We start from the raw sequence: 24,584 nt of genomic DNA on the forward strand, positions 1-24,584 counted from the left end.
TGCTGCTGGTATCACAGCACTAACTTTTTAACAATCCATACTCCAGACACACTAAATCTTTTTGTGGTTGCAAGAATATGATTTGCAAAGTCGCCGACTTGTGAACGCAGAAAGGCAATTCGAAATGTAGTAAATGTACTTTGAGTTGTCAGAAAAGTCTCTCCTGTTCGTTGTGCGTACTTTGAGGCTTTGAGTCATGTTATGATTTGGACAAGTGTAGGGATTATGAAGAGACGCCCCTTCCCCTCCCCTCCCCCCATCCCCCCCACACACACACACTTTGTAAATATGGACTGCTGCCTTTGGAGTCATGCTCTTCCTAATGCCATTCAAAAAAAAAAAAAATTTTTATTTTTTATTTTTTACAGCACACTCATTCCCTTCATGGGACAGAGCCTACAAGTAAAAGAATGAGCATTCTCCTAAATCAAATGCAGTGTTGGTGGTCTGCTGTTCCTCACAGGTCTCCAACCGCTATATTCTCATATTGATTCACAAACAGAATCCTGCCTCATTAATATGAATGTGAAAATGGTCATTTTAGCCTGTGAAGGATTTGTACATCCTTTGCAGCACAAAATGAAGGTTGGCTTGCAAATCGGTTGCTGTGCTACCCAGCCTTTAGTATATCTGGTCCCATGTTTCTTAGTCATACAAAGGGGGCAAATCCATACACAAGCATTTTCCTTAACTTTCATTGTGAGGAAGAGACATTTATGACCTTAACCAGAACTCCCACTAATATCAAGATTCAGTAGTCCGAATCATAGAGAGAAGAATTGTTATGCTAAGCCCCAAAGGCTTTTACTCCTGTAGCCAGCGAAAGCACAAGGTGCCTCGAGAAGTGTTGTGACTAATGTTAAATGAACCGCAGAGATTAAACATGTGGGGTTGTCATTCCAGGTTTGGCACTTGCCCAACTTGTGCTCTTCTTCAGCTGCAGGGTTTCCAGTAGTGGCATCTCAGCTGGCTCTTTCTTCTTATCATTAACTCAAACATAATCGTATTATTATTAGTAATAATAATAATAAGAGGAGGAATGTAAGAAATTGGGTTATATGTTGAGAGGGGTCAGAGCCCCACTCCAAACAAATACACAGTCTTTGTCAGGGTGTGCCACAAAAGTCACTAAATGAACTTACGCATAACCCCTTGTTAGCTTGACATTAAGCGTTAAGTATTTATGCAGTACTCAAACATTAATAATGTGAAAACACAACATATGGAAAATTCCAAACTAAGTTAGAAAAATAAAGTAAATTTTAAGAAATCAATTGACACTGAAAGAACAAAAACCCAAACAGTAAAACTGGAGCTTTTAATTTTTAACGTCTTACTTAGAAACAGCACAAAGAAATGTAAAGCTCCACTTGCAGTTATCTTGTCACGCAGGACTGGGCTAAAGTCACAAGTTCAGGCTGACTTCAATGGAGCCCCAGTAAAATACAGGGTCCAGGTTTGTCCCGGTGAGAAGTGTACCTTCTTAAAGTCCAAATCCATGCAAAAAGCCTTAGTTGGAATTTCGCATTGGCAGAGGGTGTCGTCGGCTCGAGCAGCGGTCAGGCTGTAGCTGTGTGTTGGCGGTTGACGCATGCCATTTGCTATTTGACATGAAGAGCAGGTTGTCATTAGAACTTCTCATTGGTGGAAGATGCTGCAACCGTTGCTGATGTGAGAAGCGCACTTGTGGTCGCAAAGAGCCCCAAGCATCTGGATTTTCACCTGAAGTGCCTATTTTGTAGATTTGAAGCAGGAGGATTACACTCTGATGTCAGCCAAGGGTCCAGGGGCACCTCTTTGAGATCAGGACTCACTCTAAAAGAGGCCATCAGGAGAGATGAGGCAGGTCTAGGTGGTGCTGGTCAGCTGTGCAGTTTCAGTGCGTCCTCTGGAACTTTGTTGTGTCCTTGTTGCTCAAACATGAGGCAAGCCATCTAACCCTGGGAGTCCTGAGTTCAAGGCGAGCAGATCCAGTATTCCTTCTTCATACAGCAGGGCGGTCCTTCTTCTGCATCTGCCACAGGCCCAAGTTTGCTGTGATGAGAGCTTCTGAAGGTGCCATTCTTATACCCATTTCCAGTCTGTGGGGGGGGGTTCCTGGGTTTGGCTGCATTTGTTAGTGGCAGGCCAGACAACCATTAAAAGAAAGGAAGGGGGTGAGCACAGCCCTGTGGCTACCCTTTGAAACTAACTCAGGAAAGGCTGAGTACAAGCCCCCAGGACATCTTGGTCAGGGGAGGAACACCATGGCCCACACCCAAAGTCTTTTGTCCCCATCTCTGGAAGAAATTCACAAAATACCATAGGAGAGCCATTCACCGCCATGCGACCCTGAACACTGGCAGAATGGTACATTTTGGTTAAGGCGGAAAATGTCAACTTTTTAAAATTGCCATATTCAGAATAGTAACTTAAAATCCGATTTAACAATTAAAGAGGATTTTAAATTCCAATTCCAGTGAGTGGAAGAAGAATTTCTGTAGCTGTTCCTAAACTGACGTCATCACTTATAATGTAAACCCAGTGTTAGATATAGACTTGCTACAGTAAAAAACATGACCCACATTTGTTCTTTCGAAATACCATGTACCCTGCCCAATGAGCATTTAGGGCCAACCTTAGGGTTGACTTGTAAGTATTATAAAGAAAGGTTTAGGCCTGGCAAAAGCTTTATTATTCCAGGTGAAATGACAGTTTAAAACTGTGCTACAAGCAACAGTGGCAGGCCTGTGACATGTTTTACTGTGCTATTTCACTGGGTGGCAAATGGGTGCTGCGACCCACTTATAAAATTTAATATACAGACCCTGGGTACATGTATTACCATGTACTAGGGACTTATAAGCAAATTAAATGTGCCAATTAAGTGTAGACCAATTTTACCATGGTTAAAGGACAGAGCACACGCGTTTTTCCACTGGTTAGCAGGGGTCAGGTGCACAGATAGCTGCCAATGATTCAGATTGCCTATATGTGACATGTTCATAATTTCAGGTTAAATATCAGTGACATTTCAATGACTAAGAGTGACACCGTCTCGCAAGCAAAATCAAGTAAGGAAGCTAGGGAAGCATATAAATATCAGAAATTGCTCCCACTTGAGCAATGAAAACTCTAAGAAGATCTTAAAACTGCTGCAATTGACTTTGCTGTTACTCAATATTTGTGACTGCTGTAGTTTCTACTTTAATGCTCTTTGTCTATCGTAAATGGCCCAACACCATTGTGTAGTGTCATTTATATGCCTTATATCATGTATTTCATTTGTAAAGCAATCAAACATCTTTCAATCCCCCTCTCACAAACAGTTAATTTGTTTTATAGTGCTGCTTATACCAGTGCACTTACATCACACACACAATATACAGACAGAATGACTCTGTGGTGGCGTGGAATGAACTGGGGAAAACTATGTCTAGGTAGGTAAGGTTTTATTTTCTTTAGGACACGTTTATTACGATTACTCAGTCTCTCGGTTGCAAACTTGGCGGGATCCGTGGTGGCGGAAGGATTCCCAGGTCTACAGGCAGCCAGGTATTCTCTTCTCTGAATTCCTCGTCAATCCCGGGGAGGTATGGCAGCCCAAAAGAGTAAGAAAGAGAAGAAGCCATCAATGAGGCTGTTATCTGAGCACCACCAATGTCAGGGCCAGGGGTGAGGAGACACCTCTTTCACTCGTGAAATAGTGCACTATAAAGGTTGCGGGACAGTGAGTGAGTGAAGTGCTGGTAAACAGGGAAAGGAGTGTGGAATACGGGAGGGGATACGCGGGTATCGCTATACTCTGAGCAACAAGCTCCGACTGGCGTTTAAGGGCCTCCCCGCCTCCCCACCCAGCCCGAGAGCCGGTCCCGTACCTGAAGAAGCCACGCTCGTGTGGCCCGGGGATGAGTAGGAACATTGGCCTCCTGGCACTGGCTCTGCCGAAAGCGAGTCTCCGTCCATCTGCGGCTCCTCTCTGCCTCCTAGTAGGTTCTCGCTGGTCCTCGTTACCGCCGTTGCTCCTCTGTTCTCCTCCTTCATGTCGGTGACGTTGCACACCTCGTTGTGTTCTTCCTGCACTTTATCCAATGCTCTTACGGTGACATTCCAAGGGGGTGTGGCTTCATCACAGTAGAAAGCCCAATTAAAGGAACATGGTTCTTTTTCTTTGGTTGAATTCCGATCTACTTCCCATGACCTGTCATCCTGTTGGGGATCAAAGAGAGAGGGTGACGGGGGTAAAACAGTCCACCAGTCGATACCACAGTCATGTGACCCGGTGTGCAGGCCTGCCCGGTCACAGACTCATACATGGTTAATCCAGTCTAGCAAATGTTATTCGTAGCACATCTCCCCTGAAGAACAGTTGAAGTGTTTTCATAGGTAGTTTATCCATCCAGCAATAGTCTGGGATGAAACTGAAGTGCTTTGCAGTGTTCACAAGGATTCTGACTGAAGTACTGTAAGAACTTCAGCAGAAATATGAAATAAGTCACTCGGGCCCAGGCCAGCAGGATATTTGAAATTAAAAACATCCTAGTGTCCCCTTAGAGTACTAACATCGGCAAGCACCAACTGCAGGCTGCAGCTGCCTGATCACGTGCTGCCATTCATTGTGTTAAACACACAGAGTCTTGTGGTACTTACTTGGGCCGCTGTCGCAGAGTCCGGATGAGTGTGGTAGTGGGGCTCCAATAACTGCTGAGGCAGCATCTCTGTGCAAGGCAGTGGCTGCGGGCTCAGTCAGGCCGTGAGCCACCTTGGCTCGCGGAAATTCGGGTTGGCCAGATGCCTCAGTAATAGCCATTCCCCAGGCTGTCTGTCCATCGAGTCCTGAGCACGGCCGTCCAGTGGCATACAGATTCTGTCTTGGTCGCTGCTGCAGCCCGGGTCACACACTTCTCTATGACTCCCTCAGCACTGCCATTATTGATTTCAGGAGGGGGGGAGGATGCAAAACAGCTGATGGCATGTGGCAGCCCAGGTGGGGCTAAAGCGAGATGCAAGCAGCGAAACGCTGCAATCCTGATTATTGAATATATTTGCAGCGCCGCCCTCAAACCACTAGCCAGCTTCTGCTTTCCTCGACCAACTTCCCGCTCTGGCAGCAAGATGTGACATTCCCAAGTGGCATCAGCCTGAAGCACACAGCCTGACTCGGTCGGCTGTCAGTCAGCGAGAGCCCGCGCCCCGCGGGGAATCACAATGATACAGCGTAGCATTGTTAGTGTGAACCTGCTAGGAGACTTAATAGCTCACTTACAAGCCAGCCCCAAGCCTGCGAGAGCAGCGCGTGCACTGCCAGCTGCCACACTTAACAGCTTTTACAGCCAGACAGCACTACGGTGACAGCTGAGACACCACGCATTATGGGTGACAGTGCATTTTAGTGCGGTAATGCGAATACCACACTGTAATGTGTTAGTCTAACACCTGAGGCTTGGCAAGACTGTGCACAGAATCCTAATGCCAACAAAAACTTAGTTTAAACAAATTAGGTGAGTGAAGGCAAAAAGTCTGGGGGAATACCATGGCAAGGATGTCAGGTATAACAAAGAAGTGGTAGTAGTCCTGGTAAAAACATTCACAGGATGAACTGATATTAAATATGTATGCATTTATTTTTATATCATAAAACAACAGGGAGGAAAGGGTCAAAGGGAAATTTTAAGACCAGCCCAGGTTCACATCCCCAACTAATAACATTTAGCCTCCCCTAGACTCAGTGAAGTCCTGAGGCACCGAGGGATAGAGCGGGGCCTCCATATCCTGAGCACAGTCCAGGTGAGGTGAGGTCCAGTCCCCGGTCAAGCTGGAAGCCAATTGCATCCCTTGATATGGAGGATTAGGTTTAAATGTATCCACAGCACTACATTGAATCATCACAGCAAGTATTTTGCATGATTATTTTCACTAACATTCAATCAATCGAGGCAGTAGCATATTGTAGAGAGCAGAGGCCCTGAAGAAAGCCGGGGGACAGATGGCCCGTTAGGCTGAAACACGTTGGCCCATTTTCGCAGTTATCTGTTTACACTGCGTATTGCACTGTTCTGTTTTTAGTTAGGGGATAGTGTCTGCACTTCTAATAAAGTTTGTTAATTTGGGGCACACCACCCTATTTTATAATTCACCGCTCACTTTTTTCTGCACTGCTTTAACACTTCTTTTAAGTGACCTAGTAGAATAAGGTTTGTTGTACCTTCTCAGAGTATATTTGGGTAAGAACCAGCCGTGTACACACAGGCATGGTGTTCTCTATGATCAAGAGGTATACCTGCCTTTAAAATTGGATGACCAAATGATAAAATTGATCACTTTGAATAGTTGATGGTCACTCAGATTCTATCAGCGGCGGACTTTCCCGTCTATACTTTTCTTTTCTCCTAAGTCCCTGTGTTATGCGTATTTGTTGTTGTATCTGTTGTACAATTTGAGACACAACACACTACTAGTGAGAGAGTGTGACTTACCTGCCTGAATTGAAGTATTTTAGACCCCCGGTTCCTTATGGTGTGTAAATGCATTTATTTTTATCCATTCCATTTGCCCTGGATTGGAATATGGGTAAGTCGTCCATGTTGAAGGTCCATTCTCTTCTGCAATATAGTAAGAAATCTAAGTTGTTGGGATTAGATAAAATCTGAACCCCATATACAACATCATATACATTTAAACACTCAGGGTTTAACTTGAGTCCTTTGTTTCTAACCTGAGGAAGGAAATTTGAATAAAAAGTGAATAATGCCAGTCATTAATTATGATCATACATGACACAATTTTGGAAGGCTCACATACAGAAGTAATTAGAGGGAAAATATCCATTTAGATTTCCCATGAACAGTAATATCAATGCAGGCGCATTCGCTTGTATCCTGTGATGACATTGACAATATTTGATATAACGCTTATTCTAAAATGTTTTTGCTTCCTATCGAGAAGTATAACTAACACCTTTTGATTTGGGGGGTTTGAGTAGACACATGCAAATCTCTTAAAACCTCTTGTAAAAGCAAAAACACTGTAGAGAATCTGAAGTAAACTAGCTGGAAAAAAGAAAAGGGATTTAGCATATTCTCTGACATACTGGAAATTGGATTTATGAAAATGAGATTGTGGCTACTTTTTGACCTATTTACTCATAGCTAAAATCCAATTTGTGTTGAATGTCAAATATGTCTCTCCCATTTCTCTTGAATCGGCATGCCTGTCTCCTTTGGGAGTGTGTTTCTGCTGATAACAAATGCATGTCCAATTTGTAGAAAGCTGTAAAATTCAAAACAATGTTAACTAACGAAGAGTCTGCCACTTTGCAAGTAAATGTGGTTGCTGATCCTGATCTTTCCCTACTCAAATGATGCACAATAAATGCTTTTTAAATCAAAGCATTTCAAAGTCCTTTACTCAGTAAATCTTTTTGTTGCCTTGGCAACGTGATGCTAAAATACATGCTTATCACAAGTAAACTTGCAAAACACATAATACTGGCTATTTAAATGGGAAACAGCATTTACAATGAGGTGTTTTACCACGCTGTGCCTTTACCACGCATTGTTTACCTCTCATGACTTTACCACGTATGACACACGAAAAACAGCAGTCTATGGAGGAGCGAGAATTTAATTGCATTCAAAGAAAATACAATAGTATTCCAAGTGGGACAGAGCCAATTGCTGCATTTTTCCTGGAATCCCACAACCACTGAATTTTAGATGATGGTTCATTTAGTTTAACTACATTATACATGTGTCTTCCTCACAGGTATGACCCAGGCCGGCCAGTTATGTGCCCAAAGTGTGGATCGGTGGGATGACACATTACTGCTCATGATATGGTCCTGTCCCTGCATATTGATAATCTGACAGTAACTGTTTCTTCCGGGGCACGATTAGCAACACAACTCGTCCCCATGCTTTACATATTAGGTTTTGAAGATCTCTTTGCATAACAAATTAATGTTGAAAAAAAGTCAGTGGTCACTTGTCAGAACCAAATTCAACTTTCTCCTTAGAGCAAGAGCTTTTCCTACTCATCTAGATAATTTATTGGTCTATTTTTAAGCATACATTAATAAAACCCAGCAAAATAAATTAAAATTGTCTTTTGTCAAACAGATATTATTTGGCACTTCCCCACTACTTATTAGGCTGAGCAGGAAAACTGTTGGAAAATCGGGCGTTACGTTGTTAGGACCAACAACCTCTGTTTAAAATTATTGCACATCTTTATTTGGCCCATAAGACAGTTATTGAAGTTTACGGTTTGTCCAGTACTGACAGCAATCACTAAAACCCTTTCTTTTGGCCAGCTGCTGAGGATATTCAAAGCCATACTTGCAAAAGTTAAATAACCCATCAAAGATTGTTATGAGCCGCAATGTGACCCAATATAGACCTAGGTAGATGCACAACCTTTTACCTACATTTGTCCTACCTTGCTCTAAATAACGGATCTGACGCTGACCTTTTGCCTAGTTATGTGCCGAATAAATGTTGCGTGGTTTTCTTTGAAAACTAGCTGAATTAATTATTCATGAGGTTTCTTAGTATTACACAGCAGGATTACCATCTTCTGTATAATAACTCTGTACAAAAGTCACCGCTATCATCATACTTGAACGACAGGCCCACAGTACCATTCTAGGTAGACCCCCTGAGGGTGCCTTTTTGGTATATAAGCACCACATTTTCACTGAGCAAACCAGAGGAGAAACTTCTATGCTGACACAAGACGCTGGAGTCCCTACACGCTCAACCTCCAGCACACAGTTGTCTGACATCCCTTGCGGAATGTCCAACTCGAGACTAAGACGGGGTCCTTCGTTCTTTTCCATCAGGTAATTGGGTTGGCTCTTTCATAGGGAGATTCTTGGCTTCATACCTACATAAATGCTAGGTACACTTGGGTAGGGTCCTCATCTTAGGAGTAGATTGATTATTGCCATGTATCTATATGCCTGCATATATTCATTGTTTTAGGACCATGGAAGAATTCTACCTTTTATTTACTCTGTTGGTGTTTTCAATCATATATATATATCTGTTTCTCTAATGGTTGTCGCAGCCCACGTATTTTATACTAGAAAGACGCCGGTTCAATAAATGCCTTTTGAAAAACATCCCCATTGTTTATTATGTGTATCTCTCTGGAAAGAATTGAGGATGAGTGACTGAGCAAAAAGTACTGTACTGTTTCCACAACCCCTGAAGGATCAAGGGTTGTCATGTTCGATAGTTGCCAGAAACTATTCGCTCCTTGGTAAGGTTAGGGGGTTTAAAGCGCCAGTGTGAGCTAGCTGGACTATAGGCTATCATATCCTTTGGGGGTGTCTGGAATGAATCTGGACACCAATCTTTTAGTTTATGTTGTCTAAACTCACAGATCCTATGTATTATTAAGAACTACACAACATGGCTCCGACTGTTGTTTTGGTACTTATTTAACAGTCAAATCTGAGTAGTTTGGTTGTGCTTTCTCAGAGACTCCTACTCACATTTACCCAGAGACGTCTGGGGTTGGAAGGGAAAATCCGCTGCAGCTGAGTAGGTATATCCAATGTATTGGCTGGAGGTTTATTCAAGCTTGAAGGATTATAATTCCCTACTTTGTGCATAAGCCTTTTCCCTTTTTCGTAAAATACTTCCTCTCATAATGTCTCAGACTGAAGATGCTTGTACGAGTGGTACTAGTGGTACTAGTGCAGAGGAAGCTGAGCTTGAAGGAGCTCTTAACATTTCAGAGAATTGCAGAAATCCACTAGCTATAAAATTAGCAGGTCTCATCAATGGGTGGGACCGTAACCTTTGTGATTAAGGCACACAAAGCATACAGGACGGAGGTGTTCTATTCTTGGATTAAATTCCCTCCTGCAGTTGCACACACAGAAACGTTTTATTCTTATCCTCCGTATGAAATACCAGATGAATACTCCCCATACGAGGAAATAGAAGTCCCGTTAACCTACAAAGAGCATATAAATTGGTTTAAAGGTGCCCTCCCCCGTACCACAGATAAAGTGAGACTCGGTTCGCTCAGCAGAGATGGAGAGAATTGGCTGGTCTTAGCTGCTTACATACCGCATCCGATACTGATACATTACCAGCAGCAGACTTACGTCCACACAGATGGTGATGCGAACACTCATACTACAACCTACAAGGATCAATCAGGCTGGCTAAATACAAGGGACCGCAATGAAAATCTCCATACAAACGCTAATCGTGATTATGGGAAGAATGCCCACTAAACGTGAGCAAGTACTATTGTAGATAGCACAGAAAATAGCACAGCTTGATGGAGTTTTTCCACTCACTGGCCTGCAAGAAAAACACAGAATACTGACAATTTGCTTACCAATGGGGATAGCTCCCCCAATAGAGGACTTTACTACTTGGGGTACAGTCTTGGGGTACAGGTTTCACTGCCATTCATACCAGAATGCATGGTACTCCTCAATAGCAGTGGTACCAGAAGTATTGAAACAAATACAGAATGAGCTCAGGGCAGAACCAGCCCTGGACTTAGCGATAAAATTGATAGTCGTTTTCGGCCAGGTATCAACAAATATGTTGGCTAACATAAAAAGGGAGGCAGGTACGGTGGCTATACGCCAACGCCTGAGGGAATGCACTCCTGCACAACAGGAGCAAGAATTACCAAAGATTATTGAAGATACCTGTGTCACTGGGTAGAGATAATTTGGGAGCTAGACCAGTGAAACCTCAATTGATGGGTAATCCTGAAAAGGATAACTCAAAGCAACTAACCAATTAGTCTAACAAGAAATGGGACAATAAAGAAACAAAAAAAAAAGCAAAATGCATCAAAATCACGGGTTGGGTCTTCTCAACAGGAGCATTCTGACAGGAAATATAACCTTAGAAACCGTGACAATATTACGAAACCTGACAGGTATCAGGATACTGATACACGTTCCTCTCGTTCCTTTCATGGGTCATCAAAAAACTCAAAGAGGGAAAGACGTTCAGTACAGAGATCAGAAGAGCAAGTCAAGTAAATAGACACACATCACACTTCAGACTACATTATCAAAAAATAAGTTAAACCAAAAATTTAACCTCAATTCAAAAAGAAGAAGGTAGCTGGCCTTAAAATAAGAAATGCCCAGGCTACTGAGGACTCAACTATTGAATGGGGAATGGGCTCTGATGAGGCAAGACAGTGCAGCAGAAGGAACACTAGCTCACCAGAGCCTGACTGACTTTCTGGTAACAGCAGTGTTGAATGAACATATCACGGTAGAAACAACTGATACAAGGGTAAGTGTCCCACATCAGGTACATGAAATTACGCTCCAAATGGAGGGGGACATACCTAGAAAAGTGAAAGGTCTCTTTTGGGAACACCTGACTTTTGGTTACAATACCCTTTTGGCTGAAAGAGATTGGCCGCCTGAATTCATCATGGATTGCCCAAAGCGGAAAGGGGTGATTCTACCAGCTTTCTCTGACCTCATTCCTAAATCATTAAAACACAAATACGTACAGGAGTGGGTGGTAGCACTAGCTCCAGCATTATACCGCAATCATATAGGGTGGGATGCTTAGTCACCTCACCATGAAATCCCAGTCAAAACTACTCCTACACCAAAGAGGCAGTACCCATTAAAACATAATGCAAAGAAACAAGTCAGGGAGATCTTAGATCAACTTGAATATCAAGGTGTTATTGACAATAGCACCTTCGCTATGAATAATCCTTTGTTTCCCATAATGAAACCCGACAATTCCATCTAGTTTTAGACTACAGGCATTTGAACACATGCACGAAAACATTTGCGGTATAAAATGCACACTAGTTATCTCAAATTGATTCTTTTGCCAAAATTTAGCACCTGAAAGTTGATGTTTGACAGCATTTTCAGCGCACGGCTCTCAGGGCCAATTCTGTAGACTGTCCCAAGGGTATAATAGACCCGGGGGTTGTTCTCAGCAAGAGTAACAGAGCTACTTCAAAAATGTAATGAGGAGGCATTTTCCTATTTTTCTGATGGACGATGAATTATTGGATCACTTACGCAGCGTGAACAACATCATTTTGGGGTTCGTCTCTGAGGTCCACAAATTTAACTTTAAAAAATCAAAAATTGCCCACCTAAATGTCCTATTTTTAGGATATGAGCCCTCAAGTGAAGGGAAAAGCCTAGCAGCTAATCATTTAGAAAAATGCACGCTGCGCCAACCTCCAAAGACTCTGAAAAACGTACAAACCATTTTTGGATTCCTAAATTTTGGCAGGACATACATTTTGGATTATGCAGAAAAAGCGAAACCTTTCTATGACTTAATTAAGCCTGATTTTTCAGTTCGACATTGGACACAGGAACACACAGAAAATCTATGTTCCTTACATGCTGACATGATAGCTTCCAAACACTTACATACACATGTAAATACTACAAATGTGGTGATCTGTGTAGTCGCAGGTCAATCTGGGTACTTCTACCTCACATTCAATCAAGGCGTAATGGTACCCACTGCATGGAAATCCCATTTGTATATAAATGGTGAAATGCGTTCTGCATCCACAGAAAAAATACTGACAGCAGTATAGACTGCTGTAGTGAGAGAAAGAGCACTAGCTCAGGGGAAACAAATAATTTTTGTGACTCCAGTACCAACCTTAGCTGTTACTAAAACAAGCATTCCAAACGCAAAAGCACTTCATCCAAGATGGATACAGTGGGCCAATTCTCTCACTGCAACAGATGAGGACTACAAGTTTGATTCCACATTAAAAACACAAGCATTTCTGCAGTATGAACAAGAATATCCTCTCCTGAATGAAATAATGCCTCTAGATCAGTATGAATACATAATTTACAAGGACAGATCTGCCCAGTCTGCCATAGGAAGTAAAAACAATGCAGCACAGCATGTGCGATTGTAAAGAGCTTTTGCTGGACGGCAAGTTCCATCCGAGCAATACGCAGATGCAGTCTCTATGAGATTTCACTGCACAGCAGGCAGAACTAAAAGCCCTGATACTGGCACTAAAAAATACTGATCTGGAATTCCTCAAATTTATTGCGTACAATCCGTTTTACTGTGACCAGTCATACAATGAATATCTTCACTATTGCGGCCAGAATGGGTTTTGAAATTCCAAAGGTTACATAATAAAGCACAAATTACTTTTGGAGCAAGTGGCAGAGCTGAAAAAGGGCTTGACATGGGCTCATGTGTCATACATTGAGTCATCAGTGAGTTAGCATTCAGATGAAGGGAATTCATTGGCTGATGAAGCCTGCAAAGGCGACAGTAAGAACTGCTGCCATTGCGGCAATTACTCATTTTAGTACGAGGATAAAACAGACAGAAAATGATAGCTGTGAACGCTATGCGTAATAGCAGCTCAGCCTTGCCAAAAGGTTTTGCACTCAAGTACTCCTACAAGTTAGATGCTCAAAACATTCCATATGCTCAAATTCCAGGAGCGGGAGATAGAATAATACCAAACATGGACCGCAGATTAGGTTTAATTCTAGCTGCACATGAGGTTCTGTGTTCAGCACACGCAGGTATTACTGCAACTGTTTCACTACTAAAACACCGTTATTGGTGGCCTGGTCTAACAAAACAGACCAAAGGTTTCATCCTTAAGTGCGATATCTGTCAGCAGATGAAAGGTTCCACTGTAGCACGCCCACCCCAAACACCACTACTGATATAAGACAGACTTCTCGTATGTGCCTATTTGGACCACTCTGGCCCCTTACAATCTGACGGGGCTTACAGGTACATCCTGTTGGAAGTGGATTCATGCTCTAGATTCATGTGGTTTTGCCACATCGCTCGGTTGACGCTCAAACTGGTATAAAGTATTTGTGAGTCTTTATAGGGACATACTCAATTGGCACATTACACTCTGATCGTGGCCCTGCGTTTAGCTCTCAAGATTACAAAGAAGCTATAGAAAGTTCGGTTGTGGTCTTGTAGTACTCCTATCTGTAAAATCCGAGGGAAATTCAATTGTGAAGAGGAAAAAGCATGACTTAAAGCAGTCCCTAACAGCAAGCGTATTAGGCCCGGGTGGCACTTGGGTGAATTACCTATATGGGGCCAGAGGGGACCTAATAACGTGCCAAGAAGTTCCCTGGGGGCCGTACTCCATATGAAGTCCTGTTTGGGACTAGAATGTGGGTACCTGACCTCGATTGTAGCAGCGCAGTGGCGAATGAAAAAGCATTTGACATCAATGATCGCTTGGCGGTTTTACAGGAACTCAACGAAATCCGGGCATTACAAATCAACATGCAAGTAAAACGCTCCGCCACTGGGGAAGTGAAAGTTGTTCTGGCAAAACCTGTATAGGTCCCGAAGATTGGGGACCTGGTCAGAGGGAAAATCTTGAGCAAGAAGGAATTTGGGCCATCCTGTACCTGTCCTGGCTGTCGAAGGAACAAGAACAGCAATTCTTCCGCCTCTTGATAGCAAGAAAGAAAAGAGATTTGTCTCCATTGACCTACTCAATCTACACTATGTGGCAGATACTGAATAGTAGGCCGCATGGTCTCCTTGGTACAATACAGGAAGTTTATGCAGAAAGTTTAATTACGTTTGAAGATCCTATTTTACGAAGTGACGGAGTTACAACAACGGAATGAATCATGACTGTTGAAATTGAACAGCAACAAAATACAAATGAAACACAGATCTCAATTCGGCCTAATAGCGAGATCCATGTGAGTATGTCTTGAAAAGAGTCATCTGCCAGGTCTACAAAAGCTGCAGAGATACTAAAGATAAATCGAACTGTGTCTGGCTACTACATCAATTTTGATACTTTCTCATTGGATCCAAGTGAACCCGATTCACCAGCAGCTCCTGTTTTCAACTAACAAAAAATATGTGATTTCTACCTTTGGCTGAAAAACGCTTACTTTGTTATACCATGGCTAGAGCTCTGGTTTGCAATTGGTCTACTTTTCCTACTCCTTTGGATTGGTTTTGTGATTGTCTTTTTCCTGCTCCTGAAAGGCCATTATCTCCCAGAACCCTCTGCAGAACAACATGTGAACTTGGTTCTGAAACCACATGCATCGTCACACCTTGAACAGAGACCTGTCCTTAGTGAACATTACAGCAGTTCCGTTCCTGAGGGAATAGTATGGGATAGGGTTGCAAATAATGAATATTGTCCAACTGAACTTTTGAAAATACCACACTTTAACATCTATTTGAGTGATATCATCGCCTCCAGTACTTTCTCTGATGATTGGGACTTTGATACTGTCAATGCTATGCTGTCAGATTTAGAACAATCTGCTGCGTTTTCTAGTTTTCGAGTTGAATGAAGATACATCTGATTTTGACACCATGTACTGTTACCAACACTATGGTGATAATTTCCTGCACAAAGCAAGTAAGTATACCACTTAATATTTTATCTTACCATCAATGGGAACTGTAGAAGAGTAGGGTCTGCTTCCTATGGTTACCCCCACTTTTTGCTGTGATTCTTTGGTTTTTCGACTTTAGTGTGGCTGTGGACTTGCTAATCAGGCCCACAGCCCAGCTGTTCTCTCTCTAAATTGATACCATGTACTTTAGGTACATACCAAATTGGTTACTGGGTCACCCTTGTGAGCCCCTATTATCGTCTACCATAGGTACCCAGGCCGTAGGTGCACCCTACACCTACCAGGGGCTGCAGCATGTATTGTGCCACCCCTGGTTAGCCTTCCAAACTGACACCACAGTTCTGTTCACACAGCGTGGGTAAGGTGGTGTAATCACCCCTTACTTAGATATAGTATACCTATATCTCTATATACATATAGACACATATACAACTATAAGTCACTCTATGATATAGCCATACCATATACTCTTAAGTGCATTATAATCCTCGCGGTTAATGCTAACTTTGGTTTGGCTTCATCAAAACATGTCGTGTAAGGTGTCAAACACTTTGGAATACTACCCCCCCCCACCCGCCAGTTCTGGCGGCGGGGGTAGCATTCCGCGCTTCTAGAGGGAGAAAACATGTAGTTACTGGTTTACCCGGTTAAAGTTAAACAGAGCCTCAGCATCACAAAATGGATGCTGCTGCCACAGACATGAGCTGGCCTCCTGTTGCTGGACGAAACTCCGGCAGGGGAGGCCTGGACAATAGGTTTCCTGTCCAAGGAGGTGCTGGCACCTCCACAGACAGGCTTTTATGTAATAGGGCAGGGAGGGCTGCATTTAGTGAATGCTTTCCAGACATTGCCTGGGGCACACAAGGTGCTCCATGCATTTCCCAGTTCAAACCGGTTGCTGGGGCACTCTGCCCCAGCTCTGGCGCAAAACTGGACAAAGGGAAAGGGGTGTAACGACCACCTTCCCAGGTCCACTCATAGGAGGGACCTTAAGGGTAGTCCAGCCCCTAAACTTAGTATAAGTATAGGAACTCAGGGCTAGATGTAGGTAATTCCCATTTGCAGACTCTTAAATACCGAATTTACCGATTCAGTATTTAAGAGTCTGTAAATGGGAAGGGGGCAGATTTAGGTAATTCCGAAATCAGGAATACTGTATCTGTAAGATTCGGTATTTACCGATTCGGTAAATACCGAATCGGTATTGCCCATTGATTCCTATGGGCCTTGAAGCCGATAGGAATCAATGGGCAATACCGATTCGGTATTTACCGAATCGGTATTGCCCATTGATTCCTATGGGCCTTGAAGCCCTCGGTATTGCCCATTGATTCCTATGGGCCTTGAAGCCCATAGGAATCAATGGGCAATACCGATTCGGTATTTACCGAATCGGTAAATACCGAATCCTGCAAGGGTGCAGTGGGTGTCACTTTGACACCCTCTAGCACCCCAAGTACAGGCTTGTGTGATATGTGACACACATACATGCCCTAAAGGCATGTCTATGTGTCACATTGCACAGGTGTGCATGCACAGATGTGCATGCACACCTGAATTCGGTATTTTACCACACAATAGGATTGTGTGGTAACATACCGACTCTTAAGGGCCTGTGGCACTCTCAGGAGTGTCAGCTACATATGGATTTACCGATTCGGTAAATATACCGATTCGGTATTTTACAGAATCGGTATATTTACCGAATCGGTAAAATTACCGATTCTTAAAATTACATGCCCCTACATGTGAAAACTCAAATACCGGTCGGTAATCTGGCCCTTAGTCACTAGGACTTTAGATTACCCTGGATGAAACTTTGAAACATAAATCCTGGACCTTCAACATTTCATTTCGACTGGAACACATCTCACTTTTGGTCAAGGAGTGATCACCCTGTTCAAACAGGCACCAACAGCAACTTTGCTTGTCTGCATTTTCGAGGCTCCCGCTGGATCCCGAAGAATCTGCGACACAGGACATGGACTTCCAGACATCACTGACCCCGACCTTTGCTCACAGCAAAATTGAGACCCGTGGCAGACATGAGAGACGTGGGACCAGAACTCCTGGACATCCTGCATTTTACAAGCTGCACTTACTTCACGAGGTAACTCAAAGTTGTGCATTGGGGTGCTTGAAGCCCCATACGTAAGCATCATTTGCACTGAAGCTCAGAGACCCCCACTCCATGAGTGACCCGTGGGCCCCGCTTTTGCATTTCAGCTTGATGGGTCTTTGCAGTTCCTAGTCTGTTGGCTAGAGAGGCCCCCAAAAACTTTCTTTTGAATCTAACTTGCTTTCTTGGTTGCTCCAGGCTTGCTCCAACTTCCCTTCAAAGGAGAAGTTCCTCAGACCTTGCTGGTTTGCACTGAAGCCAATCTCGACATCCTGCATGGGTTGCGTTTGCCAAGGCTTTTTGGGTACAGTCCGGATACCGACACCGCAGTTAACTAGATCCTTTGTGGGACAGCTCGAATCCATCTCCTGGTTATGGTCGACACCTCCTTGTCCTCGTGGCTGAAGAGACAAACTTCACATCTTCACCTGAAATCACCCGACATATGGTGGCATCTTTCTATCGCCGCCCTGGTCTCTGGCAAGTGACCCAGACTCTGTCCCTTCTGCTTTCAGGTTCTACAGATCTTCTATCCACACTTGGATCCACCCGGACACTTTTCCTCTGGTTGCCTGCAGCACTTCTTTGCAGCTCTCCATTGAAAACGACGACGAAACCCGACACTAAAAGACACCTATGCACCCGGCTTCCCTGGGTGAGGTAACGTAACACGAGTACTCCGGTACTCCCGTGGGTCTTGACTCTCGAAGTGTCCTAGTTTAAAAGGGTTCCATCATAGTCCATCCGGAAGTGTCCCTACATTGTAAATTTGTAACTTGTTTGTTTCCCATAGAAAGTCAATGGTAACCCGCAGCTGTGTTTAGATACTGCAAGCATCTCCCGTGGGCCTCCTACTTCCTAACCTTTGGTTGTTTAGAGTAGACCCTTGTGATTCCACAGGCCCGGGCCTGCTTTCTAATTCTCACATGGTTCTTATACCACTATTTTGGTATATAGTTTGTAAGGCCCATATGGCATAACATATACTGTGCAACTTATCGTATGCTAATTGAGTAACTTGTATTGTACTTTTGCCTCTGACCTCATAAAGGGTGCAGAGGGATTGTGTTTAGAATAAATACATATATATTCCTGAAGTGGTCCTTATACCACTTACTTAGTATATGGTTCGTGAGGCCCCTAGTGCAGAATTGTATTTGTGCAACTTATAGTATGCTAAATGAGTGACTTGTAACGTATCTCGAACTCTGACCTCATATAGAGTGCAGAGGGGTTGTGTTAGTAATAAATACATATATTTGATATATACTTTGTGTGTTGTCCTTTCATTTGGTATTCAAGGGATTATATATGGTAAAACATCTGGCTTCACATGCTATCTGAAGTTTTAGCCTAAGACTGCTGGTCCATGCTACCACTGGGATAGCTTTCTATAAGGTTGACTTTACAACCACCATCAATAAGGGTCGATTAGACTGGTGCAAGGTGCCCACTAGAATTAGTGGACATCATATGCCGGGCTAACCTCTCACATTGGTATGCAGCGGATGGGATAAGAGATTGCATTGTTTTACCAAATAATCTTGGGAATATCTTTTGAAAAATCACATGAAGGTACCTGTAGGTACATATGAATCAAGTCTTATAATAAATAAGTTCTACTGAACTTAGCAGTTGTAGGTGGTAAGGGCTTAGCACACCCTGACTACAACTTCTAGAGAGGTTCTAATAGGAAAACAAGTAGTGTAGGTAGGTGCACACATCATACCACACTTGTCATGTCTTTAAGTGCAGGAGGTAGTGCCTCTCTGCCATATGTCAGCCATGTGCAGACAACTAAGTATGACACTCTCACTTTTCAAGATTTGAGAAGCTTGTGTGTTGTCAGAAAGTTAAGATAAGGACAGAGTCCAACCACGCAGCACCTAGTATATCGTTTAGTGGCAGATGACTTGGAAAAAGCATCAGACCCAGAGGTACAGGGTAGCAGGGAGGGGGGCCATCCCTCATCAGAAGAAGATCCTAGTGGGAATCCCAACCAGGATAATGATGCTGATGATGAGGATGCAGACCAGGATGAGGTTGATGAACCTAACCTGGGAAACACAGGACTACCTGAGGGTGGAGAGGGCCAAGGAAGACCTCCCTCTATCCCTCCACGGAGGTCTAATGATGGGCACAGAAGAAACAGATCTCTTTCAGATGAATCTGGACATTCTGACTCATCAGTAGGGTCCTCTGCCTCTGCTCAAAGGAGAATGACTTCCCCTCAGGGAAGAGAGCACAAAGCTAGAATGAAAGAAGTCAAGCTTAGGATCAGGAGACAAGAAATTGCCCTGGCCAAAGAGACCCTAGCTCTTAAAAGAGAGAAGAAATTGTGTGGGCTAGAGCCCACTGGTGGCAGCAATATCCCTAGTGGTAGGGAAAGGTCTCATGACCATAGAAACCTGAACAAGATTGTCCCTCCCTATTAGATTGGGGATGACATCCACAAGTGGATAACTGCTTTGGAGAGGGTCTGCAAAGTACAGCAGGTACCCCAAAGTCAGTGGGCAGCAATCTTGTGGCTCTCCTTTGCAGACAAGGAAGAGACAAGCTCCTCACTGTTAAAGAAGAGGATGCTGACAACTACAAAGTCCTGACGAGTGCTCTGATAGATGGGTTTGGCCTAACCACTGAACAGTACAGGTTGCTGTTCAGAGATACCCAGAAGTCACAGACTCAAGACTGGACAGATTTTGTAGATTGTGCTGCTAAAGCTCTGGAAGGTTGGTTACTGGGCAGTAAAGTAAGTGACTATACAGGATTGTATAACCTTATATTGATAGAACAGATTCTTAATAACTGTCAGAACCAGCTATTGCATCAACACCTGGTTGACTCTGATTTGACCTCTCCCCAATAATTGGGTAAGAAGGCAGACAAATGGGTCAGAACCAGGGTGAGGCAAAAGGTACAGAACCAAGGTGGTGATCAGAAGAAGCAAGACCGAAAGGGTGGGGAGAAAGCAAAAGACCAGAAGTCTTCTCAAGGTCCCCAAAAAGCTTCTAATGGTGGGGGTCCCAAACAATCTAAAAAGAAAGAAGGCCAAAAGAAACCCTGGTGCAAAGAATGTAAGAGTAATGCTCATTGGACCAGTGATTGTAACAAGAAGGAGACAGCTCCATCCACCATTGCCCCTAAGGCAACTGTTCCCCCTAGTTCAGCTCCAAGTGGTGGTTCTCAACAGAAGGGTGTAGTAGGTTTAACCCTGGGAACTGAGATGGATTCTGGCCTAGTCAGAATACCAACTCAAGCTGTTTTGATCTGTGACGGGGGCATAGCCATGTCCTCTACTGTGAGTCCCAATAACTAGGGCAAGTACAGACAAACTCCTTTGATTAATGATAAAGTGGCTCAGGCCTTCAGGGACACATGTGCTAGTGTCACAATGGTGAGACCCAGCTATGTGAACCCTGAACAGATCATACTAGGTGAAAATTACCTAGTGACCAATGCTAGCAATGTCACTACCACACACAGTATGGCAGTTGTTAATATCTCCTGGGGAGGGGTAACTGGCCTCAAGAAGGTTGTTGTTAGCTCAGACCTCCCTGTAGAATGTTTGCTTGGCAATGACCTAGAAACTTCAACCTGGTTTGAAGTGGAGTATAGGACACATGCAGAAATGCTAGGCATCTCAGCACAGGTGCTTGCTGTGACTAGGTAACAGGTCAAAAATTGCAACACTGAACAGGCACTGGATTCTGGAATAATGGACCAGTTGCCTCCCAGGAAAAGGAGCAGTATGGTTAAGGCTGTGCCTCCCCCCCTGCCTCAGGAAGAGGATCAGCCTTCTGAGGAAGCTGATTGTGAGACCCAAGAAGAAACTGTCCTAGAAGAGCTTGAGCCTGATCAGGTTGAGTTTCTTGGGACAGGGGGACATTCCAGGGCAGATCTGAGGCAGGCGCAGTTGGGCTGCCCTTCTCTTGAACCCCTCAGACAGCACGCTGCTGCTGAGGCTGCAGGGAATGCTAGTGGGACCCATAAGGTTTACTGGGATGAAGGGCCTCTGTATTCAGAGGCTAGAGACCCCAAGCCTGGTGCTTCCAGGAGGTTGGTCATGCCTTTGGCATTCATAGGCTTCCTTTTAACACTAGCCCATGATATTCCCCTTGCAGGACATCTTGGCCAGAACAAGACTTGGGACAGGCGTGTCCCTCACTTTCACTGGGCTCAAATGTCAGAAGAGACAAAGGAGTTTTGTCGCTCCTGTGTCACCTGCCAAGCTAATGGCAAATCAGGTGGCACTACAAAGGCCCCCCCTTATACCACTACCTGTGGTGGGGGTTCCCTTTGAACGTGTAGGGATTGACATTGTTGGACCAATGGATCCCCAAACAGCCTCTGGGCACATTTTTATTCTGCTGGTAGTGGATCATGCCACCAGATACCCAGAAGCTAGTCCCCTTAGGACCGCTACAGCACCTGTTGTGGCAAGAGCCCTCCTGGGAGTTTTCTCAAGAGTGGGTTTCCCTAAGGAGGTTGTCTCAGACAGAGATGCAAACTTCATGTCTGGATACCTGACTGCAACGTGGAAGGAGTGTGGAGTGAACTACAAGTTCACCAAACCCTACCACCCACAATCCAATGGTCTAGTTGAAAGATTCAACAAGACCGTAAAAGGCATGATTAAGGGTCTCCCTGAAAAGCTCAGGCAGAGATGGGACATCCTGCTGCCCTGCCTTTTGTTTGCCTATAGAGAAGTCCCACAGAAGGGGGTTGGCTACAGCCCTTTTGAACTTTGTTTGGGCATCCTGTAAGAGGACCCCTTTGTCTGGTGAAGAAAGGATGGGAGTTACCTCTCAAACTTCCCAAGCAAGACATTGTGGACTATGTACTTGGTCTCCGCTCCCGTATGGCAGAGTACATGAAAAAGGCATCCAAAAACCTTGAGGCAAGTTAAGAATTGCAAAAGGCCTGGCATGACCAAAAGGCCTTGGTGACTGTTTACCAGCCAGGGCAGAAAGTGTGGGTGTTGGGGCCTGTGGCCCGAGAAGCTCTCCAGGACAAGTTGAGTGGACCCCACACTATTGTTGAGCAAAAGGGAGAAGTCACCTATTTGGTTGATCTTGGAACTCCCAGGAGCCCCCACAGGGTGCTCCATGTCAACAGGCAGAAACCATATGTTGACAGGGCAGACATGGGCTTGCCCATGGTTACTGATGAAGTACAGGAGGAAGAGAGTGACCCTCTCCTAGACCTGCTCTCTCAGAACCCTGATGATGGTTCAGTTGATGGTGTAGCCTTGGCAGGCAGCCTCACTGACCAACAGCAGCAGGACTGCAGACAAGTTCTGCAGGCCTACAGACATATGTTTTCTCTGACTCCAAGTCAGACTACCTGGTGCACTCATGAAATGGACACTGGGGACAGTCTGCCTGTTAAAAGTAAGATTTACAGGCAACCTGATCATATCAGGGACTGTATCAGGACAGAGGTCCAAAAGATGTTGGATTTTGGAGTCATTGAACCCTCAGAGAGCCCTTGGGCCAGTGCAGTAGTCCTTGTGCCTAAACCTCACACCCAAGATGGTAAGAGAGAGATGAGGTTTTGCATGACTACTGAGGTCTCAATGCTGTTACTAGGACAGATGCCCATCCAATGCCCAGGGCAGATGGGCTCATAGACAGATTGGCATCTGCCAAGTTTTTTAGCAGATTTCACCTGACAGCTGGCTACTGGCAAATCAGACTAGCTGATGATGCAAAGCCAAAGACAGCATTTTCAACCCCTGGTGGACATTATCAATTTGTGGTAATGCCCTTTGGTCTGAAAAATGCACCTGCCACATTTCAAAGGTTGGTGAACCAAGTCCTCTCAGGCCTGAATGACTCTGTGCAGCTTATCTAGATGATATCACTGCCTTTAGCGCCACCTGGGAAGATCACCTGATCCACCTGAAAAAAGTTTTTGGAGGCCCTGCAAAAGGCAGGCCTAACTATCAAGGCTACCAAGTGCCAGATAGGGCAGAGTCAGGTTGTATAACTGGGCCACCTTGTACGTGGAGGCCAGGTTAAACCATTGCAGAGCAAGATCCTGACCATAATGGACTGGACTGCTCCAACCACCCAGACTCAGGTCAGAGCTTTCTTGGGCCTGACTGGGTATTACAGGAAATTTGTCAAGGGGTATGGTTCCATAGTGACACCCCTTAATGACTTAACCTCCAAGAAAATGCCTAAGAAAGTTCAGTGGACAGTCAGCTGTCAAAAGGCATTTGATGACCTGAAGCAGGCCATGTACACTGCACCAATTCTGCAAAGTCCAGACTATTCCAAAGAATTCATTGTTCAAACAGATGCTTCTGAGTTGGGGTAGGGGCTGTGCTATCACAATTGAATAAAGATGGTCAATACCAGTCAGTAGCTTTTATTAGCAGAAGGCTGACCCCTCGAGAGAAACATTGGTCAGCTATTGAGAGGGAGGACTTTGCTGTGGTTTGGCCCCTGAAGAACCTGAGGCCATACTTGTTTGGCACTCACTTCAAAGTTCAGACAGACCATAAGCCCCTCTTGTGGCTAAAACAGATGAAGGGTGAAAATCCCAAATTGCTCAGGTGGTCCATTTCCCTACAGGGGAGAGACTTTACAGTGGAACATAGACCCGGGAGTAACCATGCCAATGCAGATGGACTCTCCAGATATTTACACTTAGAACATGAAGACTCAACTGGTCAAGATTAGTTTAATGTCCCTGCATGGGGGGGGGGGTTGTGTAGGAGAGTAGGGTCTGCTTCCTATGGTTAGCCCCACTTTTTGCTGTGATTCTCTGTTTTTTTAACTTTAGTGTGGCTGTGGACCTGCTAATCAGGCCCACATCCCAGCTGTTCTCTCTCTAAATTGATACCAGATTGGTTACTGGGTCACCCTTGTGAGCCCCTGTATAGTGTACCTTAGGTACCCAGGACATAGGTACACCCATGGCCAACCAGGGGCTGCAGCATGTATTGTGCCACCCCTGGTTCGTCTTCCAAACTGGCACCACAGGTCTTTTTCACACAGCCTGGGTAAGGTGGTGTAATCACCCCTTACTTAGATATAGTATACCTATATCTATATATACATATAGACACATATACACCTATAAGTCACTCCTATG

The 24,584-nt window shown here is 44.3% G+C and overlaps 1 protein-coding gene across 4 annotated transcripts in view; it reads left to right on the plus strand.

Annotated features, from left to right (window-relative positions):
* DPP6 (dipeptidyl peptidase like 6) overlaps positions 1-24,584 on the plus strand; it is a 2,254,101-nt gene that overhangs the window by 1,747,153 nt on the left and 482,364 nt on the right. The gene's annotated exons all lie outside the window — the stretch shown is intronic.

The sequence above is a fragment of the Lissotriton helveticus genome, chromosome 10 (genome assembly GCF_964261635.1).
Source record: "Lissotriton helveticus chromosome 10, aLisHel1.1, whole genome shotgun sequence".
NCBI lineage: Eukaryota > Metazoa > Chordata > Amphibia > Caudata > Salamandridae > Lissotriton > Lissotriton helveticus.